The sequence below is a fragment of the Bombus flavifrons genome, chromosome 5 (genome assembly GCF_040668555.2).
Source record: "Bombus flavifrons isolate JBK064 chromosome 5, iyBomFlav1_principal, whole genome shotgun sequence".
Classification (NCBI taxonomy): Eukaryota; Metazoa; Arthropoda; class Insecta; order Hymenoptera; family Apidae; genus Bombus; species Bombus flavifrons.
In genome coordinates this window covers 16,830,466-16,843,441 of record NC_138446.1, presented here as the reverse complement: position 1 = coordinate 16,843,441, position 12,976 = coordinate 16,830,466, and the positions used below count along the sequence as shown (strand labels likewise).

The 12,976-nt window shown below is 46.3% G+C and overlaps 1 protein-coding gene across 9 annotated transcripts in view; it reads right to left on the bottom strand.

Annotated features, from left to right (window-relative positions):
- Nucleotides 1–12,976, bottom strand: part of Eip74EF (Ecdysone-induced protein E74) — a 145,260-nt gene that overhangs the window by 38,788 nt on the left and 93,496 nt on the right. The gene's annotated exons all lie outside the window — the stretch shown is intronic.

Below are 12,976 nucleotides of genomic sequence, written 5' to 3'. Positions count from 1 at the left end.
GCCGCAAACTGCGTCCCTGACCTATTTCCAACGGCTGAATGGTCTGGACGTGGAGCGGCAGCCGCGCACGCTTCTTCGTCCGCCATTGTGTTCTAAGGACAGGATCGTTCCAACACGCACACGCCCACTTCCTTCGTGGACCGGTAGAACGTTCAAGAGAAACGGCAATGGGAACGATTTGTTAAGGTTTCGAAAAAGGTCGACGCGGAGGTAGCAACATCGGCGCAAAGGTTACCGGTGATGATTACCGTAGCGTGGCTGGAAAGTTGACTAACGGCACGCTTCTCTCCGTATCGCTGCGTCATATCCATTCGATTTCTACGCGTCACCATTTTCACCAACGACCAGCCTCTCCGGATGAAAACTTACCAGATACTAAACGCTTACCAGATAGCTCGCGGTGGAATTAAATTTGAACGTTTCGATCTCCTCGCATCCTCGCAACATCCGCCAGCCAACTTCGCAACCACGAACGGTACGCGTCTTCTTGCGTATGTACGAGGATGTTTCAGTCAGCTACGTCGCGTTAATCGCACCACGTAGAAAATCCACGACGACGATCCTCGAGCCATCGGGAGAAAGAGAAAGCGACGAGAGGCAAACCGTTAACCAGCGAAACGTTTGATCGATGAATAGATCGTTCCACGAGCTTCGCTCGGAGTGAAAATTCCTTTCTCACGGGGGTGGATACCCTCGCCACTCGTTAATGCGTGGTCCGTTAAAAGCCGATGAAAGAAACTGGGTTATTCGGCGAGGATCGATGTTTCGTTTCTAACGGTACGCGCTTAGGATCCAGGTAAAAGAAAACGCTACAACAGGAGGGATGACGCTGCTGGACCAGATGCTCCTCGATGCTTTTAAGCGTTATCTGTTCGGACGTTCTTACGGTTTTCTCGCAGGACACGTGAAACCTTGTTGCCTGTCCTTTTTGATCGAGTACGATCTCTAAGAATCCCAGATAGAAACATCTACCGCCTAGGCTGCGGAGAAAGCGGGAGAAAAACCGTTTCACCTGGAAAACCCTTCCGGCTGGATAAGGCGAGTCGGTCGAGTCGAGAGTGAAACGGAACGAAGGACTTCGTTATCGTGGACATTAACAATCCGGTTGGCTTTTTAGGAGCAGACGCCGTTAAAGGCGTGGTTGCGTAACCTAATGGCGAAGAATCTAATTTCTTAATTGCGTAACGCGACTCGAAGCGATACGTGTCCCGGGCTGGAATTTCGTGGACTTTCTTTTCGCTATCTCCCACTCTGAGAATCGGTCGGTCGGTCGGTCAGGCCAGAAGTCGAAAACCCCTGTAGACATCGACGGCGACTAACGTAACACCCGTAATGTAAAATAATAATAAAAAAAAAAAAAAAAATAAAAAAGGAAAGAAAGAACGCGACGGCCGAGTCTCGAAGAGAAAGCGTCGCGACGATTCGTCGAAAAGGTCAGTGGCCAGTTTACGAATCACCGGGTCGAGGTCCACCGCGTTCAGGTCCACGCGGACGTTGGATGGCGTTAATTCGTCGACGATCGAGCGTGGAGAAGCCGAGCGCGGAGTATGGGGAGAAGGGAAAAAAGATGTCAAGGACGACGGTGGCCAGGAACACACGGAGAACCCGTAGGTAGGACGCGTCGTACGGTCGAGTCAGCTCGAGGAATTCGTCGCAGCGGCGGCATCATGGCCGGGACAAACGACGGAATCTGCTTACCATTTGATTAGAAAATAGTACTCTCGTTTTGCTCGTGCACGGGCTATTGTATAACGAGACCGACAGGCCGGTAACGAGCCTCTCGACGCACGTACGATCGTACGCGGGCAGAACCGTGTGTTCGCCGTTCCGTCCGTTACGTAACGTCAAGTGCCGTAGCAGTGTCCGCGAGATGATATAATAACGGCGTACACGCGGCCCTTTACGCGCGTCGTACGTGTGCCTCGCGTAACGGATGGTTAACAGCTAAATTATCGGTCATTATACTTGGCTAGAATTTTTTCCATCGACGTACGGCTTATCGGTTACGAAGCTCGATACGAGCGTTATCGACGCTCCTTCGTCCGTCCGTTCTGTATCGACGTTTCTCGTTCGGATTTCCTGGTGACTTTTACCTGCAAACGACGACGACTGTCTCTACGGACGACAGTCCGATAATCGCGCGACGCATCGCTCCACGAAGAAAAATAAATCGCGGTTCGTATTCGCGGAAAGCGCGATTTCAAAAACGGACGAGCGAGACTCGACGGTATCGCGTTCTACTTGAAAAATCAGCCGAAGCTACTCGACCCTTTTCCCTTTTTCCTGCGTTCGTCGAGGCCGCGTTTAACCGCTCCACCGATGGACCAAGGGAAAGAGGAGAAAAAGAGAACGCGAAGAATAAAGGTGAACCCGATTACGCGATTTCACGTTTGCCCACGCCGCTATTGCCGGCGAGATGGACGCGAGCAGAGGGACACGCTCTACACCTCGTTGCTATAATAGTCTAGGTAGCTCTAGCGTAGGCTCGCCTAGCCCACAACGCGCTTTACTATGTAGGTCAGGGCTGGTGCATTCAACGAGCGAGCTGCTCTTCCTCTATGCACCGTTCGCGTAGATACCTATAGCTAGCGATCGAGCCCGCCTCTCCTCTCCTCTCCTCTCCTCTCCTCTGCAAACCGTGGCGTTCCTTTCCTTCGCTTCGCCGCGCATCTAGCGGGTGTTTCGTTTTCTTCTATTATCACCGGATAGTACGTCGTTATCTAGTTTCTAAAATCTCCGTTAGTCTGGAATACAACGTATCAATTTTTATCTCTCGACTCGGAAACGTTTCAGAGATCGAATTTTATTGGTAGGTTCGACCGGTGCATTCGAAGACTGAATGAACGCGAAGTTGGTTCGCGATCTATTTAAAGGTGGTTAATTGGGACACCAGAGAGCGGTACCTCGCCACGGCCACCGATCGTCGGGCACAGCGCGTCTATTATATCCATCGTCGAAATTTGCGATCATCGTTCGTAATCGCGGATAGATGCGCCGATCGAACACGTTGCGTCGTGATATCACACGTGGTTATAAATATCGAGATCGTTGAATTCCCTCGAGATTTCGTAGCGTTTTTCCCTCGACGATGAAACTCGTATTATACCTGTTAGAAGATAGATGTATGTACGCGCGTATTGTACGAGCGAGGATCGAAAGAGAGGAACAAAGACAAAAGGAAAACGCCATGAGGCGAGCGCATCGCGTTTGTATCGAACGATACGAACGTGCAATAAAACAAATTCATCGCTGTTCGAGATGTACGAGAGAACAGAGCGCTGTTCGTTGATATTTCGAGTTATTACGTTATATATAAAATAATCATTCTGTTCTAATAAACGTTCTATTTAATAAAACGTTATATAGCATTACTTTAACGATATCCCGATTATTTTGTAATTTCTCTATCGCGCGTTATCTATTTCCTACTCGCAGAGATTTCTAATATCACTTATCCGTAGGTTCAGGAACTCATTTCCATTAATACATTCGCAATTATCGATCCCGTATCGACGTCCAATCGAGACGAATAGATCGGTATCTGTGCTGCGCGGCGGATGATCGCGAAACGCGAGCTTCCCGCGGAGTCGAGGATTAATAATGCGGTTACGATGGCTAATTAATCGCTCAGCTTCCGAGTGATTCTTCCAGGGCCGGGGTGGTATCGCAGTCACGTTCGTAATTAATGCGCCCCTTGTGCGAGATATCGATCGCTCTACAGGGTGTCCCTTTGAAGCGGCGATGGTACCGATAGCGCCGGTAATTGCCCCGCTTCCACGTACGTATACCTACGCTCGTGAACACACCAACCGGCCTACATGGTGTGTTCGACGATCTTTCCACATCTGCATCGAAGCAACCGATCCGATTTTTACCTGATTCGTTTTGTATTTCGCTTGCCTCGCGTTAGAATCCCATCTACCGCGACCCACTCGTACGATCGTTTCAGAGGCCAAATTGATCGATTAACTTCGTTGCACGTTTACACGATCATCGTGCTCCACATCGACGAAACGAACGAGTCGCTTTCGTAAATTGGTTCGTCGCGACCGGATAACGCAACTAGCGAACGATTCTCAGGTAAACTTAAAAACCACGATGTTTCTCTAACATCGTCGGCTCGTTTAGCGATCGACTAATGGATCAACGAGTTTATGTTCGTCCGACAGAACAAGATGGTTACGACCACGAAGCTTGTTTCTTCGAAAAAGAGTCTCGATCTAACGATCGAAATTTTATATCGAAGCATCTGGCCCCAATTTCTAAAAGATTCATCTATTCCATTCGATTCGATTCGCATCGATTGCATTGGCAAAGTTGTACATTGACGATTGTACGGCAACAGTGAGCGGCCGTGAAAAGATGGAAGAATCGCGTCCCGTGCGCGATATCGATCGCGGATCCAATATTTATTCTCGATATAGTACGGCGGGTGTCGCATTTCCATAAGCAGGTTCGTCGCGGGGATAAAAGAATCGCGGCCACGCGAACGATCCAAGAGCCTAGGCGCGTTGGATAACCTGCCTCGCGATGCAAATGACCCATCGTAGCCGAGCGTACGAGCATGCTCGATCGTCCCCCTTCGTTCAATTCGGCCGCGGTCGACGCCATAAAAACCGCAGACGATTGTGTCAAGGTGAGGTCAATTACTCCTCGAGAAAGAGCCGGTTAACCGGCGCATCTCGCGCGATCATTCCCGTCGTCCTTCTAACATCGAACGGGTTTAAATCTAATTATTCGTATGAAAATGGCAATGGCGATAGCGTTGGACGAATCGGACGGTAAGCTTTGGTTTTTCGCGTCCAACTTCGAATAGATTGGCATTTAATCGATCGAAATTATAAATGGTAACGAAGTTTAAGTGGAAATGACGTGGTAAGATATATCGTTTCCGTAGTGGACTCTGAGCGTTGAATTTCGTTAATTCTCGACCTCGTGGTTAGTATTTGCAACCTTGCCAACAATATCGGATCCATTGTTCGTACGAGTCGAGCTACGCTTTTAAATGTCTATTCGGTGATCCAGTTTCTTATATCGGATGTCCGCGTCCGTCGAGCGCGATGTTCGATTTCCGAGCAGCGGGAAGAAAACGAGGAAATCGTAACGCGAAACTATATCGCGGTTACACCAGTTACTCGCGCGTTCCAAATTCCAGAAATATTCTAGAGAAACTTCATAAACGAGGCAGCTCGCGACTTTAAAATATAACGTAAATCATGCAGAAGACGAGAAGCTGCGGTCGAGTATCGTGGAACGGATCGACTTGGATCGATCACGCGGACGGCGCACATATTTTTCCTCTATTTTTACAAAGGACTACGCTCCACTTTCATTAACCGTCATACGTGCCAAGTGTCAAGCGTCCCTGCAATTGGGACACCCGGTAGACGAAGGTAAGCGTCTCCGTGCCAACGTTCCAATAACCACCCAAGAGCACAAGGACAGTCTACCCCAGTTTTCCTATTGCGACCGCCTACGGCACGTCCTTCACCCCCTCTCCTCTCTCGCTCGCTCGCTCGCTCTCTCCTCTGTGCTCGGTCGCTCTTGGTCGACTCTCTTCCGGGCCGATCGGCGTGGAAAATACCGCGGGAAATCGATCTCGACCGGACGCAGAGGAAATTCGTGAGGCGTGAGACCACGCCGCGCGGATAAAAGGGTGGACCCGGCGTGGAAAGGCCGACGCCAGAGAGGGTGATCATCCCCTTCGTCAAAGACGGACCAAGAAACCGCGTTGGTTTCAAGGAGGAAAAAAAAAAAAAAATAGGGATCGCTGCTCGCTCGTGTGTCGAGCCGAGCTTTCTTTCAGCCCGTAGACGAGCTATAAAAATAAAAAAAAAAAAAGTTTCACGCCGTTCGAGAGCGGGAAAAGTCGGGAGCGACGTTTATTTAAGAACCACGAGGGTTCGTCTATTTGAGATTTTTGTCAATCGAGGAGTTTGCAGCCACGAGATGCCCTTTCACGGTAACACGAGTAAACTGAAAATACAAAGATCCGCTCAAAATCAATCGCAGTGCAGGTAACTAACGGTAAACTGATATTCGTAGTTACAAAACTTTTGCATTTTTCGACATCGAACCTACAACGTTCCACGTTTCCTAACGAATTCCGCGATATAAAAATTGCTTTCAAGATACAAATTTGTTATCAAAATGGCTATAATATCGTCGAGAAAGCGCGAAGGCGAACGATTTCTCGGACCATCGACGCAAGTGTTGAAGAACGATAATTTCGATGTTTGCGTAGATCGGTCGAGTTTTAGAATCGTCGTTGAAGTCGAGCAACATTTTTTTCGCTAGATTACGTTATTTGCTTATCGACTAAAACGTGCCAACTATTCTCTCCGATGGAATGTCGACGCCTTGTTATTGTTTATGCGCAACGACTGATAACGATCCGTTTCTCGCCTGATAATTAGCAAGCATAATCTTCTCCGCGTGATCTTCGCGAATATCGAATCAAGTAGCTCCTACCGTCGTCGGAAACTCGCATCAAAACTCGCACACTCGATCGTATTTCGTGTCTTTTTTTTTCTCCTTATCGTTTATCGTGATCGATCGAATATAGGTCAGTTTCGCGGACGCGTTTAAAAACGATTCGAAGTTACGTAACGGCCGAGCGTACGATTCGATAGGATCGATATCGACGAGATCTAGCGCCGTTCCAACGAAATCATCGACTCCGCAAGCTGGCGAAGTGCGCACGAGTTTCAACTTCCATCTCGTTTCCCTTTTTCCTCTTTCTTAAAATCTACTTCCTCGAAAATCTCTTTCCGCTTACCAAAACGACAGAAAATCAAAATATCCACTCTCTTTCCCAATGACGAAGAAAAGATTCAGAATATATGAAAAAAATTTCTAAAACCATCACGAAGTGCGTCGAACGACGACGGTCGAACGAGCATCGTTCTATTAATTCGACTTTCTATAAGCGGCACTCGATGGAGAAAATTTTCCTAGCAACTTGGTGAACCGTGAAAGTCGAGCCAATCGAGTAATTTCACGACAAAATGTGCGTTCAAGGGACGTATTTGCCAAAAATTCATCCGGTCGTGTTGGGACTTTTGATCGTTCGTTGTAGACTCCTTTGTTTTTTCCTCGAAAATTCTATTATCGAAACCCGTGTATCCGTTCGAAAATCTTCCTCTTTCGAAGTAGTTTATTCGTGAAAAAAGACGAAATACGTAGAAGCTGGCGTTCGACGATATTCGCGGAAGGATAGTAAAATCAGATCGAATATCGAAATGAAATATCGAAAATCTGCCCTGTGTAAAATAGAAGTAAAGAAGTTCGAGTAACGTTAACGAAATCGTCGTGATCGATCGTAGCTCAACGACACCGATTTAAGATTAATTTCAAGGTGGTTAAATCAACGCGCTTTCCGCGATTGTCTTTTCCCGCATCATCCTCATTGAGCGCACAATCAGAAAAAATGTCCCTGTCCTTAATGGCTTACGTTTCGTTTCTTAGATCGTATCGATGTATTCGAATTTATCACGTTATACGTCAGCGGAGGAGAAAGATCGATTTAGCCTAGGATTCATCCAGGAGAAGAAAAGGAGGGAAAGGTGTCGGTATGGCGCCGCGGCGGAACGCCTAGGTAGAGGCGAAGGTACGAAGGAGGGTAACCGCAGACAGGAAGTTAGTCCTTCCTTCCTCGCCGGGCCAATATCCTGAATTACAATGAGGCGACGCGTTTCCTCGAAGAGTCGCAGGCTATTTAAATACAGCCAGCGACGGTTTCCATATATCGCCACGATATATAGCTGTCCCCCTCGGCAACAGCGTTGCACGGAAGGAGGCCGAGCGCAAAACCGTCTCTTATCGCAATTCAAACAATGACAAAGTTCGAGGTAAAAGAACGATGTCTCGTTACGCGTCCGAGATCCTCGAGCCAGCAGCCATCATCCGACTAACGTGAAAGTGTAGCGACAGTGAACACATCGGCGAAGTGAGAGTCTTGGAGAAAAGTGTACAGACGCGCGATGACCGAGGAATTTACGAACGTTAAATTTGCAGAATTTGTGGCGCGACGCGTAAGAATATCGGCGATAGTAGTTGAACGCGTGGAGAAACGATTAGACGAGAGTATCTATAACGTATTGTTACGGTATTAGTTGCGCGAAAATTGCCATTGATATAGAAGATCGGAGGAGAGAATTAAGCGGCCGATGAGACAAATCGAGCGAGCCGAGACGCGCGAGCGGTAATTAAACGAATTCGATTTCGATTGCTCGATCGATGGAGCAGAGGCCGAGTAAAGGTAAAGGCTGTTACTTTCGGATACCCGTGATACGAATAAGAGTGGAAGGAAGAGCGAAGGAGATTCGACAAGGTGTTGCCAACGTGGAGTAAAGTCTAGATAACGGAAAGGGTTCGTTTCTCGGTGATTCGTCGACACGTAGGGCGTTCCCGTTTCTTTCTTTCTTTCTTTCTTTCTTTCTTTCTTTAGTTGGCTCGCGTTGATCCGAGAACGATCTCGCCCGTTGCCCGATTAACCCCGCGGTGGCTGCTCAATCGACAGACACTGCTTTCTTCCCCTTCGAGGCGATCGAACGGTCTTCATTTCCTGATTAACCCGGCAGAGGCCCGCCTCTCTCTCTCTCTCTCTCTCTCCCCCCTCCTGTCCCTCTCCCTCGAATATAAAGGAAGAGAGTGCAGCCGGAAGTAATCTGTCTTCCTCTGCTCGTGGCGAGGCACTCTCGCGAAAAGAGAGGATAAGCGAGGGCTGGACGGAAGGAGAAAAGGACGGAGAGAACGTCCGCTCGAATTCACTTGGAGTGATTTAAAGGCTGGAATTATCCTTTTCTCCCCTTCCTCGAGTATCCTCCTCTCCTTGCTAACCATTATATATCTTCTGTTGCGTGCCTCCCTCGACTCTTTTATATCGCAACGTGGATGATCCTCCCTCTCCCCTGCTCCTTCGCCTCGGCTTCTTCCTTTTTCTTTTCTGCCTCGTCCACGAGAGGAGAATCACAGACTCTTCTCTTTACCACGTGTTTCTGCGCGATTATGTATATTATACGTATATGAATATACGCGCAGGGGACAAACCGGGCAAGAAGAGATTTTTTTTTTCTCTCCTTATCGGCAACCGATCTGTATCTGGGTTTGTAACAATCAGACGGGTCGGTGGTCGCGTAATTTCACATCATCCGATATATCATTCAGACTTATCTTCGCTTGGCTCGTAGTAGCCGATATACACCGATAAGAAACACGCTTCGACGTCGTTCATTGGCACGCCTGCACCACTCGCGAGAATCCGTTTTTTTTTTTTTTATCCAATAAACTATTAATAAGCCGTTCGGCTGCTTTGCGTAGAATCGTCGGCCCATTCGGAACTCGACGAGCTTTCAATTAACAGCGGATGGATATTAGGTTGCTCGATACGTCTTCGAAGCGATGGGAATAATAGCGGCGGCGATCAACCGTTCGACGTTCTCCTCTTTCTTTGTTTCACTGGTCGAGTATAACGGGCGATAGCAAAACGCCAGCAGGAATTCGAGTTGTCATAGGAGATAAATTTATAATCCGTCGACCGGGCAGCTACCTGCGTCGTGAAAGGTTTCGAAAGCTTTTCCGGATACCGCGGCAAAGAGGGGGGAGACCGCAAAAGCCAACAAACTGGTCATCGGTAGCACCGACAGTTAACTTTATAGTACACGCGGCCGAATTTCTTTCTCCTTTCCCTCGACCCTTTCTAGCCTTTCGTTCCCTTTTTTTTTTTTCTGTCGGCCCTTTCTTCGAAGAATATATTCGGCATACGCAGGATGTTATAAAAAAACCGTAAGATTTTGGGATTACATTTACCGAAGATTTGAAAATGTCCAGCGAATACATGTAGCTTTCAAAGCTAACTTTTTCTATGCCGTGTCCGTTTTTCTAAAGTGTGGCAATTGTAATAAAACCAATTAGGCAAATACAATTTATTGGCTATAATAAATACGCAGCGACTGATTTCGTTGTGCTATTTACGGACTGCAGATTTTTGTACGAATTTGCATTTTACTAAACTAACAACTAACGAAATTACGCAACTTAAACGGGGATCTGTTTTATCAATTTTATTATACTTTTGAATATCGCGTGCATTCGATTTGAAAATAAAATCCAGTCCCCTCGCTTTTATACGATTACACAGGTCACTGGAATAAATTATCGCTAAATGGAACTCGCATTAAAGCAAACACATAACTTAGTTCCCAAGTTTGCCTTAGTCGAAACCGTGAGTCATTTTTTACCAAATACCAGGCGATATATAAAAAATATTTTGAGAAAAGACAAGACCCTACGAGCAAGGACGAAGAACGTTCGGCTGCTAAGACTTTAAGAACGTTAAGGCTTTTCTTTCCAGCCACGACAAATTCATGGAAGGGTTCGATATTCGATCTTTTCATGTAAACAAACCTAGATGTTTTTTTTACGCGAGACGAAAAAAGCGGTGTAAAAAACGTGAATGTTCTGGCTGACAGACCGACGACAAACGCTTTGCTTTTTTACGGTGGACAAGGATCAGCGTTTCCTTCTTCGTATCGTATACTAAACACACGCGTGCCGAGCTAGTGGTCTCGCCGATCGTCGATTCCTAACGACCGTCTACATACGTAATTCTTTGCCTTTTCTTTGTCAGACCGTACGCATCGTAGCTGTAGTATAAAATTTCCCGGAAGCTTCGAAGCTTTCTATTTTCTAATTTTTACCTTGGTCGGTAAATGAACTTGGTGCGTGAATCTGTTCGACACGGGGCCGGTTGTAAAATCGAAGGTTGTAAAATCGTTTCCTCCCGGGGGCGGGGAGGGGGTGGGAACACTGGAGGGCACGCGTAGGTTGATTCATTTGTCTCGAACTGTGACGAAAATGGAAACAAGAGAAATTTTTTGAAAATTCTCGGTCTACTTTCCACTCGACCACTTCTCTTGCTTTCTCTGGCGTTAGAGTTTGAATAAAAAGGGATCCTAAAAAGGATTAAAAATGTTTTCCCTAATTTCCGGCTTTCGTTACGCCCTGCAGCTCCTTTACAAAAGAATCCTCTCACCGTTTACGGTCCTTTCTTTTTTCAACTTTTCAAACGAAACAATAAATCTACCTACTTACTTGCGATAAATAGAATCTACCAACTTCGTACGATCTCGAATAATCGAGGAAAACAAAATTTCAGCCAAGTACGTGGAACAGCAAGTTATCCTAGAACGGACCCACTAAGAAGACGGTACCGTTGCACAGCCTTAACAGTCTTAACAGTCTTAACAGCCTTAACAGCGATACGAGAGTTTAATTTTATTGGGGCTGGAGCAGGTCATAAGGTATTATCCCCGTTCCGTGACAAGAAGCAGTGAAATCTTCAAGGGGCACGATAACGAGCGAAGAAACTGCAAAATTATTCGACGAGTCGAAATGTATATCGTGCTACGAGGTTTACCGTCGCCCGAGTCCCGTCGTCGAACGACCTTCGCGGGTTCGCTTGCGTAATATTTTTATCGGTCGAAATTACACATACGTTCACGCATGCACGCACGTACTCTCTCTCTTTGTCTATCGTTCTCTCTCTCTTCCCCTCCTCCGTCCCTCTCGCGAGCCCGACAGCTACCGAACACGAGAACAGTCGGGGGCACGTATTTTCGGTCGAATGCGAGTATGTACGCCACGCACGCTTTGCCTGCTTTTTTCTCGCTTTCGCGCTTCATTTTTATGTACCGCCGGTGGAAGAGATATAGCCGGCTCATAAAATCGGTCAGGTGTTGAAGTTTACATGTTCCGAGAGGCGAAACGGTAATTCGAGACACGTAAGAAGGGTACCGGGGGGGAGGGGGGAGGAGGAGAGGAGAAGAGAAGGTAAGTAGCTCGTGTCTATTCATTAATGTCCTTTTCATTATATGTAGCATGTGTGTAAAAAATATGCAATTTCCTATTTTTCACACAATGCATATACACCTGTCTGTAACTGGTTACAAGTACGTATTAGGTGATCCATCGATATGTAGGATAATAAACAAAGTAAGAGTTTTTCGGGTAACGATTCAATAAGTATGCCGGACAGTAGTTAAAAATATCCTAGCATTTTTTCCAGTTTCAATGTATGTTGAAATATTTGAAATTCCCGTTGTAAGTAAAGTTATATTATACAGGCTGTTACGAAATAACGATTAACAATGATAAAAAACAAAAACTTTAGTTCTCTTCGCTTTCGAAACGGGCAATAGGTCAATTCAAGAGTATTATTAAGAAATTTATATATATCAATTTGGAAATGTATATCGCGGTCTAATATTCAAGGTGTTTCTCTCGAATACGGCCACATCAATCGGTGTCACCGATTAATTTATAATCTCGCTGTATCTCTTCTTCCACCAGTAAGAGTATAAGCGTGTGTCTGTGATCCTTCGATCATGCGTACGCCTACGTATTGATAAGATTTCGCGGTAGAAGAGAGGGGACGCAGTCCTAACCACATTCGAAAGTCTGAATTTGACCGCGAAAACGATCGATTAGTCGAAAGATTCACACTTCCTGGTTCCCGGCTGTTCCATTTACGGTTCATTAGATAACATCGTTGACAGCTGCGATGAATACGATTATTGAATCGAAATTGCCGAGATTATCGACGATTGCGTGCGTAATGCGGGAGGATAGATTTATTTTATAATTGCGAGAGAAATCCCGTTACATGCCGCAATTTCGCAAAGATACGATAAAAAAAAGAAAAAAAAATTTGCGATTAAACAGATGAACGATTAAACTGACACGAGCGTCACGGTTCTAACGAAAAAATAAGTGATTCGATTCCGAAGCGATTGTATCGATACGTTCGAAGGCGGCGCGTAATGGCGGCGAAAAGGCGCGAAAATGCAGAAACCGATAGGTGTAACATTACGAACGTTTATACAGTCGTAGGAAATTTATATACACAAGAATGTATATACATCTTCTTTTGGATCCTATTTCTTTGATCATATTCAGGCCGAGGATTTTTTTCTAT